At 49.9% G+C, this 22,213-nt stretch overlaps 1 long non-coding RNA gene across 1 annotated transcript; it reads left to right on the top strand.

Annotated features, from left to right (window-relative positions):
• The first annotated feature begins 19,712 nt into the window (after positions 1-19,712).
• Positions 19,713-20,865, top strand: LOC135461143 (uncharacterized). Its single transcript, XR_010443342.1, has 3 exons — positions 19,713-19,909; positions 20,141-20,220; positions 20,297-20,865. It is a non-coding gene; the product is annotated as an uncharacterized LOC135461143 (long non-coding RNA).
• Positions 20,866-22,213: the final 1,348 nt, after the last annotated feature.

The following is a 22,213-nucleotide window of genomic DNA, read 5'->3' as shown; positions in this document are numbered from 1 at the left end:
TGTCTGCCTGGAAAGGGGCACAGGTGTTAATAACTGTTAGTTTCATCATTTGCAAGCGAATCTTTATTATCTGGGTCATTTGAGTACTGTTTAAAAATGGCAAAGTTTTTCAACCAGGAATGGGGATTTTCTGGAGGTGTACTGATGGCAGGAGAAGAAATAATGATCTTGCCTTCTACTGGCATCACCAGTATTCATTCTATTATATAAACCTCTCTTTTCCATTAGGGGTTTCCAGCTCTCCTATTGAAATAGCCATGTCTAAGGACATCTCTTCACTAGACCAGCTGGATCTTTATTCTTCCCATTGCTCCCAGATTTCCTCCTCCAGATTCTCTCTGGTCATTCAAGTGCCTCTCAACTAACTAGCTTCATGCTTTGAGCTTCAGGGATTTGCCTAATCATTCCGAAGTGCAAATAAATATATCAATAATCAACATCTTCATTGTGTTTATATCTATCACAAAACTGCCTTTTCTTAGGTCTTTCTCTGGAACTGTTCCTGTACAGAAATCCCTTGGGGATGGTGGACATGTCAGATGCTGCTGTCACATCACGGAGAACTGCTTGTTTGCTGTGATGTTAAACTGTTCAAATGTTCAACTTGTGTTTGTTGGCAAGAAACCTTTCTGTACCTCTGAGTGTCACCAGTCCCTGAGCCCAAAGGACACAAACCTGATGAGTTTGGTTCCCACTGCACGGGCTGCACTTGGACCTTGGCTCTGCACAGGAGAGCTCTCCATCCCTTTTCTCTCTTTTCATCCCTCTGGGCATGGAGGGAGCGCCTGACTTTAGAGAGTGACTCCTGTGTGCAAAGAGCAAATCTGGGCACAATCAGGGCAGGGATGGTTTGGGGGGACATTGGGATCTGTGCTGGGCACAGAAGGTGTTTTCCATTGCTCTGAGGCTGTCTGCTGTGGAAAGTGGATTTAATATCCAGCACAGAAATGACTTTTTCCTTCAATGAAACTGTTTCTTCCCTTGGCTTTGCTGGCTGAGAAGAAATGAATGTCCCTCTGGGCCTCGGCAGCTCCTTCTCAAAGGAAAGCAGGTGGGAGTTGGAGCCAAGGAGCTGAAAGCTGCAGGTGCAGCCTGGGCTGGAGGGAGCTCAGATTTGCACAAGGCTGCTCTGAGTGCCAGGCCTTGGATGGGGGAAATGGTGGGGTGAGGGTAGGGACAGAGTCTGATTGATTGTCATCCATGAAGGGTCTTGATTTTCATATCTATTCAAACTGTATGAGGAGGAGCTTGGATTCAGTGTCAATTGGAGATTGCACATTTCAATGAATTAACAGGAAAACAAAACTAAACTGGACCTAAAAATTCTTTTCTCACTGTCCTTTTAAGTATCATGTCTTTGAATACACTACTGAGATCTACTTAACTACAAATGATTAGGAAACTGAAATTTAATTATTCCCAGAGGCTTGGGCTCTTACTGAACCCTGGGACACTGAATTCCTGCACTGAAGAGCTGAAGGCTGAACAAGCCTCTGCAGCAGGAAAATTCAGCAGCAGCCTCCAAGTTGCTGAGAATGTCAGCAGCCCCCACTGAGGCCATCCCTGCGTCCCTGGGGCTGGGGCAGCACAACTCAGAGGCACCAGCGGCTCCAGCTAGGAAATGGAGTGTGGAATGTGGCTGGGAAAGCCCTGCCTGGGCTGGGCGAAGCAGGACACACAAGCCCTGACTGCCAACCCTCAAACCATTCTTTCAAGGAAACATTTAAAAGGAATTATAATTGTTTCTGTCCTCTGAGTTGGACTCACTGGAGAAATATCAACAAGAGCTTCTCAGGAGGTCAAAACAACAAAACAGCCTTTACTGGGAAATTTAGAAAATCAGAGAAGCTTTGGCAAAAGGTTTAATAGGACCTTTTGCCAAAAGGTCCTATTTTATTTCAATCAAGAAATATAAAAACACTTCTCAAAGCATGAATTTGGCCCATTCAACTTCACAACCTCTAAGCCTTTTCAATTTTAGGTTACTCAAAATTTGCAAGAAAGGGGAATTAGAAAGAGAGAAAGACAAATAAGATACAGAGAAGCACACACACAGCTACAAACTCCTGCATTCCAGCAGTGTTCAGATGGAACTTCCAAGAGGAGTTAGTCTCAAGATGTGTGCTTGCCTTGTGGTCAGCCTTCAGTACTCCTTGGTCTTGCTGGACCCTTCCTCCAGGTGGGCCTTGGGCTCATTTGGTCCCTCAGGAGCTGGGCTGGGGCTGCAGAGGTGGCTGTGGAGCATTGCCTGTGCTTTGCCAGGGACTGGCAGACACTACTGGGCTGGGAGAGAGGCTCTGGGGGGATTGGGGTTCCAGGGCAGGGCAGAGCATGCCCCTTCCTCCCCCACAAACAAAATGTTATGAGCCAACAATCTCCTCCAGTCTGTCACAACAGGGAATGTAGGAGGTGAAATCCCAATTCTGGCCATGGGCACCTGGATGAGACGGACATCTCTTTTCCATAGCACAGAGCCGCAGTGTTTGGAAGGCAGGTGAGACGCTCACTAGGCCAAGGCCAGCCAGACTTGTGAGGAATGACAGATTTTGTTTGGGAGCAGTCTTTGGATTTAAGGAATTTTGAGGTGGAACCCAATCTCGGCCATGGGTGCCTGGAGCAACTGGCAGTAACTGAGTCTACACTGGGGGCAACTGGGATCGACTGGGACCATGCTGGGGGAGACTGGGATTAGAGTGGACTCATACTGGGATCATATTTGGAGTGACTGGGTCAATGCTAGGGGCCTCTGAGAGGAACTGGGATCAGACAGGACCATGCTGGAAGTAACTGGGATCAGACTGGCTTCTGCCTTGGACCATACTGGGAGTGACTGGGATCATACTGGGAGGAAATGGCACCACGCTGATGGTGACTGTGGTCATTCTGGGATGATACTGGAAGTGATTAGGCAAAGGCTGAGGGCAACTGGGACCATGCTGGGGTACCTGGGATATACAGGAAGTGATTGGAATCATGCTGGAGATGACTAGGAGTAGCTATGAGCAACCGGAATCATGCTGGAAGCTACTGGGAGCGACTGGGAGTGAATGGAAACACACTGGGGGCAACTGGGATATACTGGGAGAGACTGGGAGTCACTGGGATCACAGAGGAACCATAAAGGAAGCTACTGGAATCATACTGCGAGTATCTGGAAGTGACTGGAATCATACTGGGTAACTTAGAATGACTGGGACCATACTGGGGGCAAATGGCACCATACTGAGAGTGACCGGGTTCATACTGGAATCATACTGGGAGGGACTAGAAACATACTGGGAGTGCCTGGAACTATGGTAGGGGTGAATGGGAACACCTGGGACCATGCTGGGATCATGCTGGGATCATACTGGGTGTGACTGTGATGATACTGGGATCATATTGAGTGTAACTGGAAGTGACTGGGAGGATCCTGGGGGTGACTGGGAGCCACAGGGCCCATGCTGGGAGTGACCTGGGGGGAACTGGGGGAACTGGGCCAGCTGGGGATCAGGGTTGTTCTCCCCCAGGGCTGCCCCGGGTCCTGCTGTTGTTCTCCCCCAGGCTCAGGGTTGTTCTCCCCCAGGGCCACCCATGGCCCACAGAGCTGAGGGAAAAAGGACAGCTGAGGGACAGGACACATGGATGGGGACAGCCGAAGCACAGGGGACAGCTGAGGGACAGGGGACAGCTGAGGGACAGGACACATGGATGGGGACAGCCGAAGCACAGGGGACAGCTGAGGGACAGGGCACAGCTGAGGGACAGGGCACAGACGGGGAACACGGCCTGGCCGAGGGACACTGAGCTCCAGCACTTTGGGCTGTTCCCTTGGGCTCCCAGCACCGCCCCAGGGGCAGAATCCCCTCCAGGAACTGTTGTTTGCTTTGAGCTTTGCTCTGGAACATTCCCCAGGAGCGCCTGCAGTGGCTGCAGCTGGGCCGGGTGCCCAGGGCCACCAAAGCCGCCCCGTCAGTGCCCTCCTGCCCCGGGCAGGGACAGAACAGCCAAGGAAAGGCTCGTGCTGGGCTCAGGGCAGGGACAGGGCACTCCCCTGGTGCTGCCACGGGCACAGCAGAGCCAGTCTGGGCAAAGGATTGGGATTGATGTCCCATGGAATCCCAGCAGGGATTACTTCTCATTGCACTGCTGGCATTGCATTGGTCATCCATTCAAATAATTTCCCCATGGAATTCCAATGGCAGTGGATTAGGGGGAAGATCCATCCATGGAATTCTTATCTGACTGGAATGAGAGTGAGATCTGGCCATGGAAATTCCATGGTAATTCCTGCATTCCCAAATCCCCCATTCCCATAGGAATTGCCCTTCCCTTCCCACACCCACCTTTGTGCTCCAGAGCCACCCAACCCCATCTGATGTATTTCCACCCAGGTGTGTCCCAGGTAATGCTTCGTCTGCTCCACCATGATCCCTTTGGATTCCCAGCACCTCTGGCTGATCCAGGTGGCACCATCAGACACTGCAAAGCTCCTGGATCCCAGCTGGAAGGAGATGAAATCCCAGCCCTTGTAGCCATACCGGTGGGATCCATGGATGCTCCATTGGACAGGAGGTCACAGCTGGAAACCACTTGCAGCATGTGGAGACCTGGGAAGGAGGATAGAACAGATCCATGGAGTTGTGTCCCAGCCCCAGGGAGCCCCTTGGATTCCCATCTCAGCCCCACAGTTCCCCCCCATCCCCAGAGATCCCATCCCAGCCCCTCAGAATCCTCCATTTCCACAGATCCCAGCCCAGCCCAGCTCCCTGCAGTCCCCCCACTCTGGTTGTACCCACCCCGTCTCCAGGGAACTGTCAGCCACCGGCCGGGTCCTGTCCTTGAGCCAGGGCTGGATATCCCAATATCCCAGCCCTGGCTATCCCAGTATCCCAGCCCTGGCTATCCCAACATCCCAGCTCTGGCCACCCCAATATCCCAGCTCTAGCCATCCCAATATTCCGGCTCAGGCTATCCCAATATCCCAGCTCTGGCTATCTCAATATCCCAGCCCTGGCATCTCAATATCCCGGCTCTGGCCATCCCAATATCCCAGCTCTGGCCATCCCAATATCCCAGCTCAGGCTGTGCCAATATCCCAGCTCTTTCTGTGCCAATATCCCAGCCCTTGCCATCCCAATATCAATGTTTTGGGTATTCCAGTAGCTCAGCTCAGCTCCTCCCACCATCCCTGCTTTCTGTGGCTCCATCCGGCCCCGCTCGCTGCCCCAGTACTCCCAGGGGGTCCCATCCACATCCCCCACAATCAAGGACTGGGGACCCCCGGGCTGGGCTCCGACAGCGCCACTTCCAGGTACTGTAGGGAGGGGAGAACGGGGGGACACGGAGTTTTGGGGGAGCTGGGGGGCTGAAAGTGAGAGTTTGGGATCCAGGGGGTTCCAGAGGCCAAGGAAAAGGGGGACATGAAGAGCTGGCAGAGCTGGGAAGGAGGTTCAGGGGCTCGGAGTCAAGGAAAGGGGTGAAGGGACTGGGAGAGCTGGGACTGGGAAAACAAAAGAGGCTACAAAACCCTGACCAGAACAAACCAGAACACAGCTATTAAAATCTTACCACCATGTCCCCTCCCCCCAACACAACTAAAACCAAAAACTTCTACATCCTACAACTCATACAAAATAACCCTACAACTAAACAGAAAAAAACCTCAAAAACCAACCATAAGGCCAATCCTAACACAACCCAACCACAACTTCCACCACAAGTTACTGGTGGGTCAGATGTTAACCCTTTCAATACTTCAATCATCCCTCAAGTAAAAGAAAAAAACAAAATAGAAACAGTTAAAAAAACCATAAAACCATCAAAGTCAGTAAGGAAGAAATAAATACCCACTAAAAAAGAAGAAAAAGTACCTTAATCTTGAAACTAAAATCCTCTTATAAACCTATAAAGAAAAAGCTCTTTTTCTTTATAACACATAAAACTATACAAAAATTTAAATTTTCAAAATAATATCAAAAAAAAACCTCCTTATTAAAATAAATTACAAAATAACTGCAATTTCATAAAAAGTTCAGGCAGAAAAAAAAGTAATCCTGTACCCACAAGAGAAGATCTCTATTTCCAGAGATAAAAATATTTTAAAAATTAAATAATAAAAACATTTACCTTTATACAACTCACCTTTAAAACAATACCTCATAAATCGACAAGACCCATCAATAAGCTGTAAAAAAACTTGTAGCAATAAAAGAACTTCACAATAACAAAGTTCCCCAGACAACTGTCATCCATGACAAAATTAAGAACCACAAAAGAAATACTTTTTTCTCTTGTAAAAAAAACTCCATAAACTTACAAGAAATACATGTCTCCCTAAAACTAAAAAAAGACAATTCCAGAAATAGTAAACTACTAGAAATTTTTAGTTTAGTTTCCTTACATTGTCAGGTTAAAAAAAATAGTTGTAAAGAAAAAATAATTGTTCTAAAGAATTTAATTCTTACTACCTTTTTTTCATTTGCTTTTAATAAAATTTTCTTTATACCATTTTAAAATTTTAAGCCTACTTTACCTTTCTCGTAATCCTATATCACAACAAAATAAATACATAAATAATTACTGACACTAAAACCAACCACACTCATCAATACATTAATTAAGAGATCTCAAGATTGGAAAAAATCTTACATTAACAAAGCAAAACCACTACAATGTCATGATAAACCATTTGCCAAAGTTTCTCTGATTTTCTAAAGTTGACAGTAAAGGCTGTTTGGTTGTTTGGAGCTCCTGAGAATCTCTTGCTGGTATTTCTCCAGTGAGCTCAACCAGAGGACACAAACAATTACAATTCCTTTTAAATGTCTCCTTGAGACAGTTGTTTGGGGTATGGGAGTCAGGGCTTGTGTATCCTGCTTGGCCCAGCCCAGGCGGGGCTTTCCCAGCCCCATTCCACACTCCATTGCCCAGCTGGAGCCGCTGGTGCCTCTGAGTTGTGCTGCCCCAGCCCCAGGGACGCTCTCCTTGTCTGCCCATTCCCCCACGGTCTCTGGGCAGGGATGGCCTCAGTGGGGGCTGCTGACATCCTCAGCACCTTGGAGGCTGCTGCTGGATTTTCCTGCTGCAGAGGCTTGTTCAGCCTTCAGCTCTTCAGTGCAGGAATTCAGTGCCCCAGGGCTCATTAACATTCAGCACATCTTAACAAGCCAAGCCTCTGGGAACAATTTTATTTTAATTTTCAAATCATTTGTGGTTAGGTAGATCTCAGTAGTGTATTCAAAGTGAATATATGATATTTAAAAAGACAGTAAGAAAAGATTGTTTAGGTCCTGTTTATGTTTGTTTTCATGTTAATTATTGATATGTGCAGTCTCCAATTGACAGTGAATCCAAGAACTTTGTCTTGCAGTTGGAATGGATATGAACATCAAGACCCTTCATGGCTGACAATCAATCAGACTCCGTCCCTACCCCCACCCCACCATTTCCCCCATCCAAGCCCTGGCACTCAGAGCAGCCTTGTGCAAATATGAGCTCCCTCCAGCCCAGGCTGCACCTGCAGCTTTCAGCTCCTTGGCTCCAACTCCCACCTGCTTTCCTTGGAGAAGGAGCTGCCCAAGACACAGAGGGATGTTCAATTCTTGTCAGCCAACAAAGCCAAGGGAAGGCACAGCTCCATCAAATGCAAAAGTCATTCCTCTGCAGGATATTGAATCCACTTTGCACAGCAGACAGTCTCAGAGCAATGGGAAACACCTTCTGTGCCCAGCACAGATCCCAAGGTCCCCCCAAACCCTCCCTGCCCCAATTCTGCCCAGATTTGCTCTTTGCACACACGAGTCACAGGCTGAAGTCAGGAGCTCACTCCATGGCCAGAGGGAGGAAAAGAGAAAGGGGTTGAAGAGCTCTCCTGTGCAGAGCCAAGGTCCAAGTGCCCCGGCAGTGGGAGCCACAACTCATCAGGTTTGTGTCCTTTGGGGCCAGGGCCTGGTGACTCTCAGAGGCACAGAAAGATTTCCTGCCAAGAAACACAATTTGAACATTTGAACAGTTTTAACAACCATCACAGCTCTTCCATCAGCTCTCTGGAATGTCCCAGCAGCATCTGACATGTCCACTATCTGCAAAGGATACAGAGGAACAGTTTTAGACATAGATATAAGAAAAGGTAATTCTATGATAGATATAAAGACAATTAAGATGTCACATTATGGGATGTTTACTTAAACTTCAGAAAGTTTGGGCAACTGCTTGAAGCTCAAAGCATGAAACAAGTTAGTTGAGAGGCACTTGAATGACCAGTGAGCATCTGGTGGAGGAAATCTGGGACCAATGGGAAAAACAAATACCCAACTGGTCAAGTGAACAGATGTCCTTAGACATGGCAATTTAACCATAAGAGATGGAAGCACTTGATGGAAAAGAGAGAGATTAAATAATAGACTGATTATTGGTGACACAAGTAGATGGGAAGATAAGTATTTCTTCTCCTGCCATCAGTACACTTCCAGGAAATCCCCGTTTCTGGTGGGAAAACGTTGCCATTCCTTAAGAGTACTCAAATGATCCAGATAATAAAGATTTGCTTGTATATTATGAAACTAGCAGGTATTAAAACCTGTGCCCCTTTCCTGGCAGACATCAGGTGTTTGCCCATGAACAGCCAGTGCCACTTGTGCCCTAAGGTGCCCAGCTGGGATTGGGTCTCTCAGAGAGCACCTGAGGGAGAGCTGAGCACCTTGCAAGCTGCAGGTCCCTGACACCCCCACAGGGCTCCTGTCCCATCAACATCTGCTCTGCTCCAGTCTGAAACAGGGCCCAGCATGGTGCCAGGATCATCAGAGAGCTGAGGTGTGTGCTGGAATTCAATGCCCTCCCCATCCCGCAGCAGCCCTGCATTTTCCTGCTGCAGCCTTGGTCTCCTGCACAGCCATGGAGGCTCTTTGGGCTCTGGACTGTTGCTGCAGCCCCCAAGGGCAGCTGAGCTCTGCCTTTGGCACAGTCAGGCCTGGCCAATGCAGGCCATGCTCAGCAATTGCTTGTGTGTGCCTGGCCTTGCTGTCAGCCCCGGCAGCGGCTGCGTGGCCCCTTTGTGGCCCTGTGCTGGCCCAGCCATGGTGGCCCAGCCCCTGTGCAGGCCCAGCCCAGGCCAGGAGCATTGTGGCTGGGAACAGCCCCTGTGCCGTGGTGCCCACAGCAGCCTTGGGGCTCTGTGCCCCATGGCCTCCCTGCTGGGCAGCCTCTGCCAGCTCCTGCAGAGCCCGTGGCACCTGTGGGGCTGCACAGACAGCCCTGCCCCGGGCTCTGCCAGCCTCTGGGCCAGCAGAGAGGCAGCCAGGGCTGGCCATGGCTGGGATCAGGCCCTGAGCCCTGCAAGAGGATGGAGCTGGGCCACAGCCAAACTCAGCCCAGGCCAAAGCTGGGCTCAGCAGCCAGGGCTGCCAATGCATGGGGACAGAGGCTGGTGGTGACAAATGCTGAGCACTGGCCCCATGGCCTCAGTCCCTGGCAAGGGCACAGCAGAAGCTGCAGCTGCCACAGGACTCAGCCCCAGCCATGGGGGAAGGTGCTGGGCCAAGGCCAAAGGAGGCTCCCTGGCTGCCCTGCTGCCCTCGGGCTGAGGTGCTGAGAGCTCTGCAGCCCCCGCTGCCATCCCATCTGCCCAGGGCAGCACAAGAGCCCCGGCCTTGGGGCCCTCAAGAGCTGCTCCTGCTCCAGGCCCAGGGCCCATGCCAAAGCTGGGGCAACCACAAAGCTGTGCCAATTTCTGTTCATTGCTGCTCTGATGGGGATGGATCCTCAGCCACTTGGAGGTTGCTGATGAATTTTACTCCTCCAGAGGCCTCTTCTTTCTTGAGCTACTCAGTTGAGGAATTCAGTGAAAAGGGCTATTAAACATTTGTTTAAAACATTTAAACAAGAAACCCCCTGGGAAAATTTGAAGTTTTCCATTGTTCTGTGGTTTATTAGTCAGATTTCAGAGGTGTATTTAAAGTAAATATGGTATATTGAAAACTAAGCAGAGAGAACTGGTTTTGTCCAGTTTTCTTTTCTTGTTTATAGATTGATATCAGCAATGTCCAGTTGATATTGATCCCCAGCACCACTTGGCTTCAGGAATTATGTGAGAAAAGCTCATAAACATTTGTTCAAAACACCCAAAACAAGAAAATCCCATGGGAATAATCTAAGTTTTCAGATCTTCTGTGGTTAATTAGACAGATTTCAGAGGTCTATTCAAAGTGAATATACCATATTGAAAACACTGCAGAGAGAACTGTTTTGTCCTGTTTTATTTTCTTCTTCATAGATTGATATCAGCAATCCCCAGTTGATATTGATCCCCAGCACCTCCTAATGCAGTTTGAGCAGATATGAAAATCAAGACCCTTCATGGCTTGAGGAAAGTGAAGGGAGACGAGCACACATCCGATTGATGAGCATCGATCTCAGATCTATTGATCCATCTTCACACATTTTTAGTAGTGTTAATTAAGCTCATACATATCGCAAAACCTGAGCTCATCATTGGTTACAAATTACATGCCAACCCCTCCTTTGTTGCTAATACCTGTGGCTTTCTTGTTGAGACTAATACTTGTTTTTTATCCTGCTGCTGACTACATTCAAGGACTCCATGTTTTCCACCATGTTTTTCTCATCACTTAGCCAAGGACACAGTGTTTATTGTTTTTAAGGAAAAAGCCTGAGAACTTGCTGCTTACAGCTGCCTTTTACTGCTGTGGTGTGTTCTTAAGTTCGTTAGTTTGCTCCCCCCATTTTCTGTATTACTTCCTGCTGCTACCCTGCCAGTTATGTTGCTATGGAAATGAAACTGCTCCTCCCTTGGTTTCTCTTATAAAGTGAAAGTTGTTTCCTCCTTGGGGTCAGTCAATCACTCTTTTTCTCCTCCCAGGTTTCGAGAATTTTCCTTTCTCTGGGAGGTATGGTTGGCTGTAGCCCCGGAGCCCCTCCTATGATTTATAACAGTTGGTTACTTTAGTGTATCAGTTATGTTTCGTACCTCCAAATATGTATTTCTATTGGATAGCCGGGTTTCCCTGCCTTCTTCCCCCCTTTTCCCTTAAAACCCTCTCCTGCCCCTTGTTCGGGGCCATTTGCTGGGTGTTTTCCCCTTTTTGTTGGTTCTTCTGTAATAAACCGACAGTTTTACCCCCAGCAAGTGGTCGCCTCCTGATTCGTCTCTCACCGCGCTGCTCCGAGCTATCCCCCCAGCTCAGCCCGAGGCCAAAGCCGCCGAGGGGGGCTGTTTTCTGATGCGCAGGGGCCCTGGCCTTCGCCCCTCACCAGATAGCCGGATTCCAGGGCCGTTCACGCCCCCGCGCAGAGTGGCGGACCAACGTTGGGGCCTGAAATAATCAAAACAGACCCCTCGGAAGTGGAATTTTTAGTTTCCAGTGGACGCTGCACTACCTCGGGGGGGGGCAGGCTCCGTTGTAGGAGCGGCACTCCCTGTAAGATCGGAATCGAGAACCCTCGCACCCAGAGAGGACGGTTCCGGAGACGAAAATACCCCTTCCTGATTCATCATTTGCTGCTGCCACCGGATTAGGTAAGGTCGGGCCCTGCTTTGGGGACCTTTCCGACTTTCCCCCTTGCCTTTTTAAAATTTCCCTGGGGGTGCATGCCCTGCCTTGGGGACCCACCCTTCCACCCTCTTTCCTTGAATTTTTTTTTCCTTTTACTGAAGCCCCAGACTTGGGGACAGTAGGGGGGAGGCAGGGGCTGGTGGAAAGTGGCTTTCTGTTGTTTTCAGGTGGTGGTTTGTACCATCAGAAGAATTTTCCCCCCTTTATAGTATTGGCAGTTCCTGTACTATAAAGGCACTTATGAGTGCTAGTTTAGGAAAATCCCAGAAGGAAGTCTATTATATTCTAAAGAGTATACTGCTTGGAGGTGGCCAGAAGGCCCCCAAGCAAGAATTAAAATTCTTAACTAAGTAGATCTTTTCTAAGTTCCCTGAAATTTCCCCAGAACTTGCAAAACAGCCACACCTTTAGACTGCCGTTTTGGCAAAATTGAAACAAGCAGTTGATTCTGGAGAGACAAAATTAGCAACTGTGGCATTTTGGGCGAACAGAGTGCTCAAAACACTCTCTTCGTCCGGAGAACTTAAGAAAAGCCCTGCCTGTCTCCGATCTCCCCGTTCGGCTTCCCTTACCCCCCAACCCTCTCCCTCTCCCCATAGGCATGAGCCCTCTAGAGGGATTTTGAAGGCCAACAAAAAGCAGGGTTTCCATGCTGTCCCTGCTCCCTCTCGACCGGCTCAGCCTCCCCATGGGAGGAGCCCTGGCCAAGCTCCTCCCCCTATATCCTCACCCTCTACCCCAGTTCCCGAGTCCCCGGTTGTAACCCCTAAGTCTGTTCGTTTTAGCACCGTCGAAGATGGCGACAGAGCTTCTTCTTCTTCTACTACCCCTTTTCTCTCAAGCGGCAACCCTTTCCTTTACCCTGAACACAGCCCTTGCCCAATCCCCCCTCCCTCGTATCCTCCCCCCGTCCCGCTCGCTCCTCCGTACTCTGAGAGACCTTCAGCTTCCCCTCAAACTTCTCCCCCGGTTCAGCCTCCCGTTCCCTCCTCCCCCGCTTCACTTTCGCTTTCCCCTCCGCCTCCGAACGCTGCACAGGGGGGGAGCGGGGTGGATGGCCTTGCACACTCCCTCCCCTTACGTCATCGCCAAACCCCGCCTCAACCTCCTCCACTTTCGGTTCCAACTCCCTCCCCCCCCATTCCCACGGGGTGTCTTCGGAGGGGGGGGGGGCAGTGCCTTTGGAGGGGGGGGGGGCAGTGCCTGGCCACAAGCCACAGCAAATGCCTTTGCTAGAAGCGGCCGCGGTTACTTACCACCTAGGCGGGGAGGGAACTCTCCAGGCTCGGTGGGTGCCCTTAGCAGAGGCACGGATTAAAGAACTGTGCAAGGCACAGAAAGACTACTCCCGAAGGTCAGAATACTTCCGGGGTTTGTTACATAATACCCTTTCCCAGGGAGATTTAGTTCCGGCAGATCTGAGGGCACTCTTCTCCAGCCTTATAAGGCCTATGGAATTCAGAGTCTGGGTGAGGGAATGGGGGAGGGAAATATCGGAGATACTCCCGAGTCTTTGGGGTAATCAAAGCGTGTCCCATGATACAGATGGCTTGATAATTTCCCTTGATCATCTTTTGGGTGAAGGGCAGTGGGCAGAAGGGGCAAAACAAGCTAGAGCCTTATTCCCATCCCAGCTGATGGAGACGGCCCGAGCAGCTGAACGAGCTTTCTTCAAGCTGGAAGTAGTTACTTCCCAATGGGAGGATGATGAGGTTTTGCAAGGAGAGCATGAACCATACATGGAATTTATGGAGCGCCTCTACAGATATGTGGAAGCACAGGCGCTCGGGGATGACGATAGGGAAATGATGCTCCAGAGAATGGCATATAGCAATGCAAACGCTGAGTGCCGCAAAGCTATAAAGACTCTCCCTCGTAGTCCTAGGCCCACAGTAGAGGCCATGATAGATGTCGTGGTACGTCAGGTCTCCCTGTCATCACGGCCTAAGAGGGCTTCCATGGTTTTACTGAATGCCCCGTGCAGGACTGCATAGAGGGAGAGCTGCCCCCGTTGCCGGCCCTCCAACACCTGGGGCGGGCAAGAGAACATCGGCAACCCACCCCTGTCATCTCTGTGGTAAAATGGACATTGGATGCCCAGTGCCCTATGCGGCAAGACTACATGGAATGGAGGCGGCAGCGGGAAAAGGAGGAGAATCAAAAGAAAAAAAACTAGGATTGGAGCGCGGTCCCTCCCTGCGCGTGGATAGAAATGTGGCGGGCTGTTTATCATCATCCGGGGAGAGAAGAAACGAAGGAGAACCGCCGCACACCTTACCAGATTTGACGTACCTATCGGATTCGAAACACTTTACCTGTGATATTCTGCCCAAACCTGTACTTAACACCATGTCCTCTGTTTCCCCTTACAGGCTGCAGCTAACTAGGAGCATTTACCTCCCTAGCAGTAATTTGCAGCTGGTGTCTGTCGACTTGCAACACCCGGGTCGCTGGAGGAAACTGGGACGATGCAGGTGGACTGTCGTCGGAGACACAAAGCACACACTGCGAGACATCCACATAGTCCCTGGTCTGGTAACTACCGACCGGGACCACTTCGTGGTAGGGCTGTATTGTGTCCGACCCCCGCTTTTCCTCCCTAAGGGACAAGTCATTGCTCAGGCCATTCCTGTGCCAGATAAAGACCATTGCTCGAGCCCGATGGAGAAGGACTCGCCTCCGACCGTGGCCTGGACACAGTTGGTAGGGAGGGAGAAGCCCCGCTCACATGTCAACTTTCATTGGCGGGCACAGGAAATTAGTGAGGGGTCTTCTGGACACGGGTGCAGATGTGATGGTCATTCCCTCTCGGGAATGGCCGTCGCATTGGGGCCTGCAAAGCGCAGCGGGCACGATTTCTGGTGTTGGGGGCCTCCAATTGGCAAACCAATCAAAGAGCATTGTGCAAATTAAGGGGCCCGACGGGCAATTGGCCTCTATACGCCCGTTCGTTTTAGATTATACAGAGCCCCTCTAGAGAAGAGACCTTTTAGCCCAGTGGGGGGCCAAAATCGATCTCCCGACAACTCCCCAAGTTTTTCGAGTAGTAGCCACTGAAGAGTGCCGGACCTAGAAACTGAATTAGCTTTCAGATAAACCAGTACAAGTCAAGCAGTAGTCACTTAACAAGCAAAAACTAAAGGCACTCAACGAGCTCGTTCAGGAGCAGTTGTTGAAAGGCCACCTGGAAGAGACCATGTCACCCTGGAACTCCCCAGTGTTTGTCATCAAAAAGCCTAACAAAGATAAGTAGCAGCTCCTGACTGATCTTCGCCGAATTAATAGATTAATAATTGACATGAGTTCTCTTCAGCCAGAGATGCCCTCCCCAGCAATGCTCCCCCGAGATTGAGAATTAGCTGTAATTGATATAAAAGATTACTTTTTCCAAATTCCCCTTCACCCGGAGGACGCCCCGCGATTTGCATTCACAGTTCCGTCCATCAACTGTGAGTCCCCAGCCAAGCGCTATCATTGGCGGGTGCTTCCGCAGGGCCTCAAGGTCAGCCCTGTGATCTGCCAGTGGTATGTCGCTTCGCTGCTCTCACCCATACGTACAGCCCTCGGGGATGCCGTCATTGTTCACCATTATATGGACGACATCCTTGTGTGTGCGCCCGACCACAGTCTGCTTGCCCATGCGCTTGACCTGACAACCAATGCGTTAACTGCTGCAGGGTTCGAGCTCCAGCAGGACAAAATTCAGCGAGTGCCACCTTAGAGATACCTAAGCCTCGAAATTACAAAGCGGACAATTGTGCCGCAAAAATTGGCAATTCAGACAAAAGTCCAGACCCTAGCAGATGCCCATCAACTGTGTAGATCCTTAAATTGAGTGAGACCCTAGTTGAGCATTTCAACCGAAAATTTAGCCCCTCTTTTCGATTTGTTAAAAGGGGGAGAGGAGCTTAGTTCTCCTAGGACTCTTACCCCAGAGGCACAGGTAGCTCTGGAGAAAATACAAAAGGATATTTCGGCCAGGCAGGCCCACCGATACCATCCGGGCCTGCCTTTCAAATTTATTATACTGGGAAAATTGCCACACCTTCATGGCATAATACATCAATGGGATGTTAGTCTGAAGGACCAAGGATTAGGAGACAAGCTCTTAATTATAGAGTGGGTCTTTCTGAGCCACCATAGGTCCAAAAGAATGACACGGCCACAGGAGTTGATAGCAGAACTGATTCTCAAAGCAAGATCGAGGATCAGAGAGCTTGCGGGCTGTGATTTCTCATGCATACAGATCCCAATTAAATTGGAATCGGGCCGATTTAAACTAAAAATCTTTGAAGAACTGCTGCAAACTAATGAATACCTTCAGTTTGCACTCGACAGCTACACTGGGCGCATCACAGTAAATCGGCCGTCCCACAAATTATTCAATTCGGGGTTTAAATTCTCGTTGAAAAAGGTTCAGAGCAAGAAGCCACTGGATGCTGTGACAGTTTTTACTGACGCGTCTGGAGCATCCCACAGGTCAGTGATGACTTGGAAGGATCCTCAGACTCAGCAGTGGGAGTCCGATGTTGCTGTTGTAGAGGGCTCTCCACAAGTTGCTGAGTTGGATGCAGTCGTCAGGGCATTTCAGAAATTCCCTGGACCTTTCAATTTGGTCACAGATTCTGCGTATGTCGCAGGTGTAGTGTCTCGAGCTGAGTCAGCTGTTCTTCAAGAGATCACTAATAAGAGATTATTTGAATTGCTGAATAGGCTCGTCGAGTTAGTCTCTAACCGCGAGCATCCATTCTATGTCATGCATGTGAGATCACACACAGATCTACCTGGGTTCATTGCGGAGGGAAACCGTCGCGCCGATTCTTTAGCGGCGGCTGCTGTTTCGCAGGCCCCCCTCCCAGATGTGTTCAGTCAGGCTAAAATCAGCCACCAACTGTTCCATCAAAATGCCCCTGGCCTGGTTCGTCAGTTCAATCTGACGCAGGAGCAGGCCAAGGCGATAGTGGCCACATGTCCCCAATGCCAGCAAGATCAAATGCCTACCATAGCCTCAGGGGCTAATCCCCGGGGTTTGGCAAGCTGCGAGCTGTGGCAGATGGATGTAACGCACATTCCATTTTTTGGCCGATTGTGTTACGTCCACGTCTCAGTGGATACTTTCTCCGGGGCGATCTATGCTTCTGCCCACACAGGTGAAAGGGCAGCGGATGTTCAGAGGCATCTGCTCCAGGCATTCGCTGTCTTGGGCATCCCTAAGACCTTAAAAACAGACAACGGCCCTGCGTGTGCTTCCAAGGAGCTGCAAAGCTTTCTGCAGCAATGGGGAATAGTGCATAAAACCGGCATCCCCTATTCCCCGACAGGCCAAGCCATGGTGGAAAGAGCTCACCAGAGCCTTAAGAAGGTCCTATCCCGGCAACTACCGACGATGAAGGCAGAGACCCCCCAAGTCTGGCTATCAAGGGCATTGTATACACTCAACTTCCTGAATTGCTCTTTTGACAGCCAAAACCCTCCGATAGTCCGACATTTCGGCAGTCACCAGCAGCTGCAGCCTAAAACCAGGCCACCGGTTCTTGTAAAAGATCCGGAGACCTGGCAGACGGAGGGCCCCTTTGACCTGGTAACTTGGGGGAGGGGATATGCCTGCGTGTCCACTCCCTCGGGTCCCAAGTGGGTACCATCTAAGTGGGTCAGGCCCTTCGTCCCGAAGCAGGGGATCAAGAAGGAGGCAGTACCACAGGTCCGGCAAGCATGTTGGCGTCGGCGGAAGAAACTATCCCATCAATCCTCCTCATTCTCTCCAGATCTCACTCCAGTTACTGAAGAACCCTCTCCCCCAGCTTCTCCTCCACCCCTTGATCTTTTATACCACCTTTCCTCCTTTTTCCCCCCGGCTCCAACCATTACCCCTCGTGAGTTTTACTTAAATTGGTTGTTTGGAGAAGAACCATATCTGTGAATCCTGCATACTTTTACGGCTCTCCTTTCATTTCAGTTTTATCTCCCCGAATGGTCTTCGAATTGACTATGCTGGCTCTCAATCCTTGTTTGTTGTTGACCGTACTGATGACCTGGGATTCCTTCTGCCACCTGCGGAGCCGTGGGTCATCCCCCAGCCAAAAATCAACGTCTGGCGTGCCTTGGCCCAATCATTAGGACAGGACAGTATATGCCTCGACACCGGCGCAGCAGAGGACCCGATGTCGTCTTGCCTTGTGGGGATCCCTTTCTCCCCAGGCGAGTTCCCCTCTGCCTTCCAGTCTGCCCTTTCCCCCGTTTTGGCCCAGAGCCTAACTTTCCTCCCCGGTTTTGAACCCAGTAATGCCTGGAGAAGCGGAGTAGCTAGGCTCAGTCCTGCGCCCTCCGAGCCCACAGAACTGCATCTACTCGGTTCCGCCAACTCCTCAATTTGTTTTCAGTTTGAATATAGTTATGCCCCCATATATGAAGGCAGTGAGGTGGTCCGGCAGACAAAGAAACAATATCAAGCGAGCCAGTGGTGCCGCGCTGTTCTAAAAATCATGGGCCCCACCTCTACCAAGCGGACCCCTTACGCCCTTCCCAGGGGGTTGTTCTTGATTTGTGGCGACCGAGCGTGGGCAGGCATCCCCTCTGGTCTGATCGGAGGGCCGTGCACATTTGGCCGGCTGACGCTGTTTACCCCCAACATCACCCAAATTATCAACTGGAAAAGGAATAACATCACATCCGAATTGGCCAGATCTAAAAGAGATCTTAAGGATCTCACTGAAGATTGTGATGGTAAAGTTACCCATTGGTCTCATTCTAAATCCGTCGCCTTTACCATTTTATTGCCATGGTCATCGGTGGCGAAATCTCTGGGTGAATTGGGCCGCCTGGAGTGTTAGGTAGTTAAACAAGCCAATTATACTTCAGCCGTGCTATACGACCTCCTTAAAGACGAGGAAATTACAAGGAAGGCAACGCTCCAAAACAGAGCAGCAATAGATTTTCTACTGCTACTCCATCACCATCACTGTGAGGAGTTTGAGAGCCTCTGCTGCATGAACCTGTCCTCTCGGGCCGAGGACGCCAGACACTCCATCAAAAAACTCCAAGACCTCGTCCATCAGGTCAGGCAAAAGACATCAGACTGGCTGGGGGACATATTCAAGGATTGGGGCCTTAGTGGGTGGGCCAGTTCGGTGTTAGAATCTGTTTGTAAAGTAGTTTTGAGCTTGATTGTATTTTGCATTTTGATCATACTGATCCGTAGTTTGATCAAAAGACTAATAGCTAAAGCCACCTCAACGACTGTCGATCATGCCGCACTTCCTCTGGAAGAACATTTTGAGCTGGAGGACCTCTCCTCAGAAGCCGGAGGAGATTCAGATGAAGAAGAATCCACAGAGCTGCCTCAAGAACGTAAGTAGGCTAGCGAACTCCAGCTCGAAGAAAGCGAAGATTGGCAGGACAAGCTGCAGACACCTTCCTTTTGAGTTGCATAGAAAATTTTAATTTTATTTGATAAGAAACGGGGAGATGCTGTGGTGTGTTCTTAAGTTTGTTAGTTTGCTCCCCCCATTTTCTGTATTAAATTCTGCTGTCCAACCTGTCAGTTATGTTGCTATGGAAATGAAACTGCTCCTCCCCTGGTTTCTCTTATAAAGTGAAAGTGCTTTCCTCCTTGGGCTCAGTCAATCACTCTTTTTCTCCTCCCAGGTTTCGAGAATTTTCTTTTCTCTGGGAGTTATGGTTGGCTGTAGCCCCGGAGCCCCTCCTATGATTTATAACAGTTGGTTACTTTAGTATATCAGTTATGTTTCATACCTCCAAATATGTATTTCTATTGGATAGCCGGGTTTCCCTGCCTTCTTCCCCCCTTTTCCCTTAAAACCCTCTGCTGCCCCTTGTTCAGGGCCATTTGCTGGGTGTTTCCCCTCCTTGTTGGTTCTTCTGGAATAAACCGACAGTTTACCCCCAGCAAGTGGTCGCCTCCTGATTCGTCTCTCACCGCGCTGCTCCGAGCTATCACCCAGCTCAGCCCGAGGCCAAAGCCGCCGAGGGGGGCTGTTTTCTGATGCGCAGGGGCCCTGGCCTTCGCCCCTCACCAGATAGCCGGATTCCAGGGCCGTGGACGCCCCCGCGCATTTCTGGGCATCTAAAGCATAGAGGCTTCGAAGATTCTGTGAAGTAAACAGCATGGAATACAGGGAGTATTTAGACTCATGATTTTGCCTTTTGTGTTTAGGGGTGGTAAAGTGCATTTGTAATTTCTGGTTTTGTTCTTGTTTTGTTTTGTATTTTTTTTAGGAGGAGCGCAGCATCCAGAGATTCCTGGTTGTGTCAAGTACAACACTTTTTTCAGCAGATTCATCATGTCACAAGAGGGATCCGCCCAGTGTCAAGGATGATGTCTGAGATTGAGGCATCAGGTGAGTTGAGGATTGTGATTAGGAGAGGGAATGTGAGCAGGCATACAGTTAGGAATTATTGTGGGTGGGGGGAGGTTTGAAGGTAGCAGGGTGAAAAAGGATGTTTATTTGAGGACCCCCCCCCCAAGGCTTCTCAGAAGCCTAGCAGAGGTATTCCCATGTCCTACAGCACACAAGGTTATCTACTGCACTCATAGGAATGCTATCCAACTTTGCCTTTCTCTAACCCAGGTGCCACTGCTAATAAAGGCCACAGCCTTGGAATCAGGATGAAGCTGGAGCCTGAGGGAGCCAGGCACACTCAGGAGAGGGCAAGTAGCTGACTTGCTGGGATTTGGCCCGCATAACTCTGGACTCATTCTTTGGTTTTGGTTTTCTTTATTGTAGCTAACCAAGAAGCTAACAGGCCATCACGAGGCGTTCCAAGGCAGACTCATTTCAGGTGCAACATGGATCCACATCACCAATCATCCAAACGATAAGTTGGGGGCCAGGGCTTGGAGATGGGATGATGGGAGAGTAGCAGGTTGGGAGATCTTGGGGCAGATGTAAAAATTAGCAGAGGGAAAAGCAAACTTGTCCAAGGGCCTCTTAGGACAGCTAAAGGGAGAGGCTCTACTTTTGATGGCAGCTTTCAGGCGGGCAGTGCAGAACAGCTCTGGTTTGTGTCGTGGTTTCCGGTGTGCCCTGTTCCCTAGTGTGTCTTTGGGGTCCCTTTTGCCTTCTTCCCTCGAGGCCCTCACCACAAGCATGATGTGTGGTGTTTAATGTCCCCCTGTTTGTCACGTTCTGTGTCACGGGTGTCTGCACACATATGGGTGCCGGAGCTGTTCTGCCCTGCCGCATGGCCAGCTGCAATGGGACAAGCCCTGGGGCCTTGCAGTTTGTGGGGTGTCACTGGACTCTAGATGCTATTCCTAGATGGACCTAAGGTGTTTGCAGCTTGTGAGTCATCTTGCAGCCCTTTTACTTTTGTCCTAACTTTCAGATGAAGAGGATAAAATCCATGGCAAAATCCATCCATCCACCCATGCCGGGTGAGGAGGTTCCCCAGAGCAGGTCAGTCACTGTTTGTCTCTGCAGGGGGAGTTTAAAGTGTGACTCTGTTACAGCGCTGTTCTTCTTTTTAGGAAGTAAAGCTGGATATCAGCAGTCAAGGTGAGATGGGCAAGGTGAGCATTGAGTAGCTTACAGAGGCAGTTGTTATTGCTCAAGTCTCTCTGCTGCAACTCTAAGCATCTGTTCCTATTTCTGCACCAGGCATTCTTAGGACAATGGTGAATAGCAGAATTGTTGGGTTTTGGCCAGCGTGCTGCTGAGGTCATGCATTGATATTTGGTTTTCTTTAATGTAGCTGGCTAAGAAACACCAGGAGATTGTTGAACAGCAGTGCCAGCAGGACCTTCCCAGATGTAGAGGCCACCACCTTTTGTACATGACATGGGCCTGCATCCTGAGATGTCTGAGAGATAAGTAGAGGGCTAAGTCCCACAGAGGGGTGAGAGCGGGGTGCTGGTTTGGGAATTACTGGGAGAGGTTTTTGAATCTTCTTTGGAGGAGGTGTCCATGAAGTGGCCCCTTAGGCCCCATAAAAGCAAAGTCTCACTTTTGATCACAGTGCTGAGGTGTGCAGCAGGGCAGAGCAGTCCCAGTGTGTCTGGTGTCACTTGTCTGCTGTGCATTATGTGTGTTTGGCTATGTCCTGTCCTTTAGCTTAGGCCTTTGAGGGGCCTGTCAGAACCCCGGCATCATTCTTAGCATCTGTGATTTCTGCATTCCTTGGCCTGGCACCCAGGCCATAGAACTTTTGACTCGGGAGCTCAGACAGGCATCAGAATTGCATCTCTTTTTAGAAGCAGCTAGTCAGATGTCTTTTCAGGTCTTGTTCTCAGCTGTACGGACAACTGCAACCCTGCAAGGTTCCATTATGGCTGATTAGGACTTGTAAGAATGTGAGCACAGGTAGAGCATTGCGACTGTAGGGCTCCTGGGCATTCATCTTTGCTATTCTTGGACTGAATCATTCAGTTTAGCATCTTCTTCCTCCCGGGCTCTCTGAGCCTCATCAGCTCACCATCAGTCTCACCTTAGTCATCTCATTTTGCATCCTCTCAGTCCTTGCAGTCATTTTCCTTGCCTAGAGGTTTCTGTCTGTGTCGTGTCCCTATTGTTTGTCACGTCCTGTCATGTCAGGGGTGTCAGCACACATTTGTGTCGGAGCTGCTCTGCCCTGCCACATAGCCTGCTGCAATAGGACAAGTCCCGGGGACTTGGAATTTGTAGTATGCGGTGTAGTTGGACTCT

The sequence above is a fragment of the Zonotrichia leucophrys genome, unplaced genomic scaffold, assembly GCF_028769735.1.
Source record: "Zonotrichia leucophrys gambelii isolate GWCS_2022_RI unplaced genomic scaffold, RI_Zleu_2.0 Scaffold_190_91751, whole genome shotgun sequence".
Lineage (NCBI taxonomy): Eukaryota > Metazoa > Chordata > Aves > Passeriformes > Passerellidae > Zonotrichia > Zonotrichia leucophrys.
The sequence above is the reverse complement of the archived record's forward strand: the minus strand, read 5'-3'. Positions and strand labels throughout refer to the sequence as shown.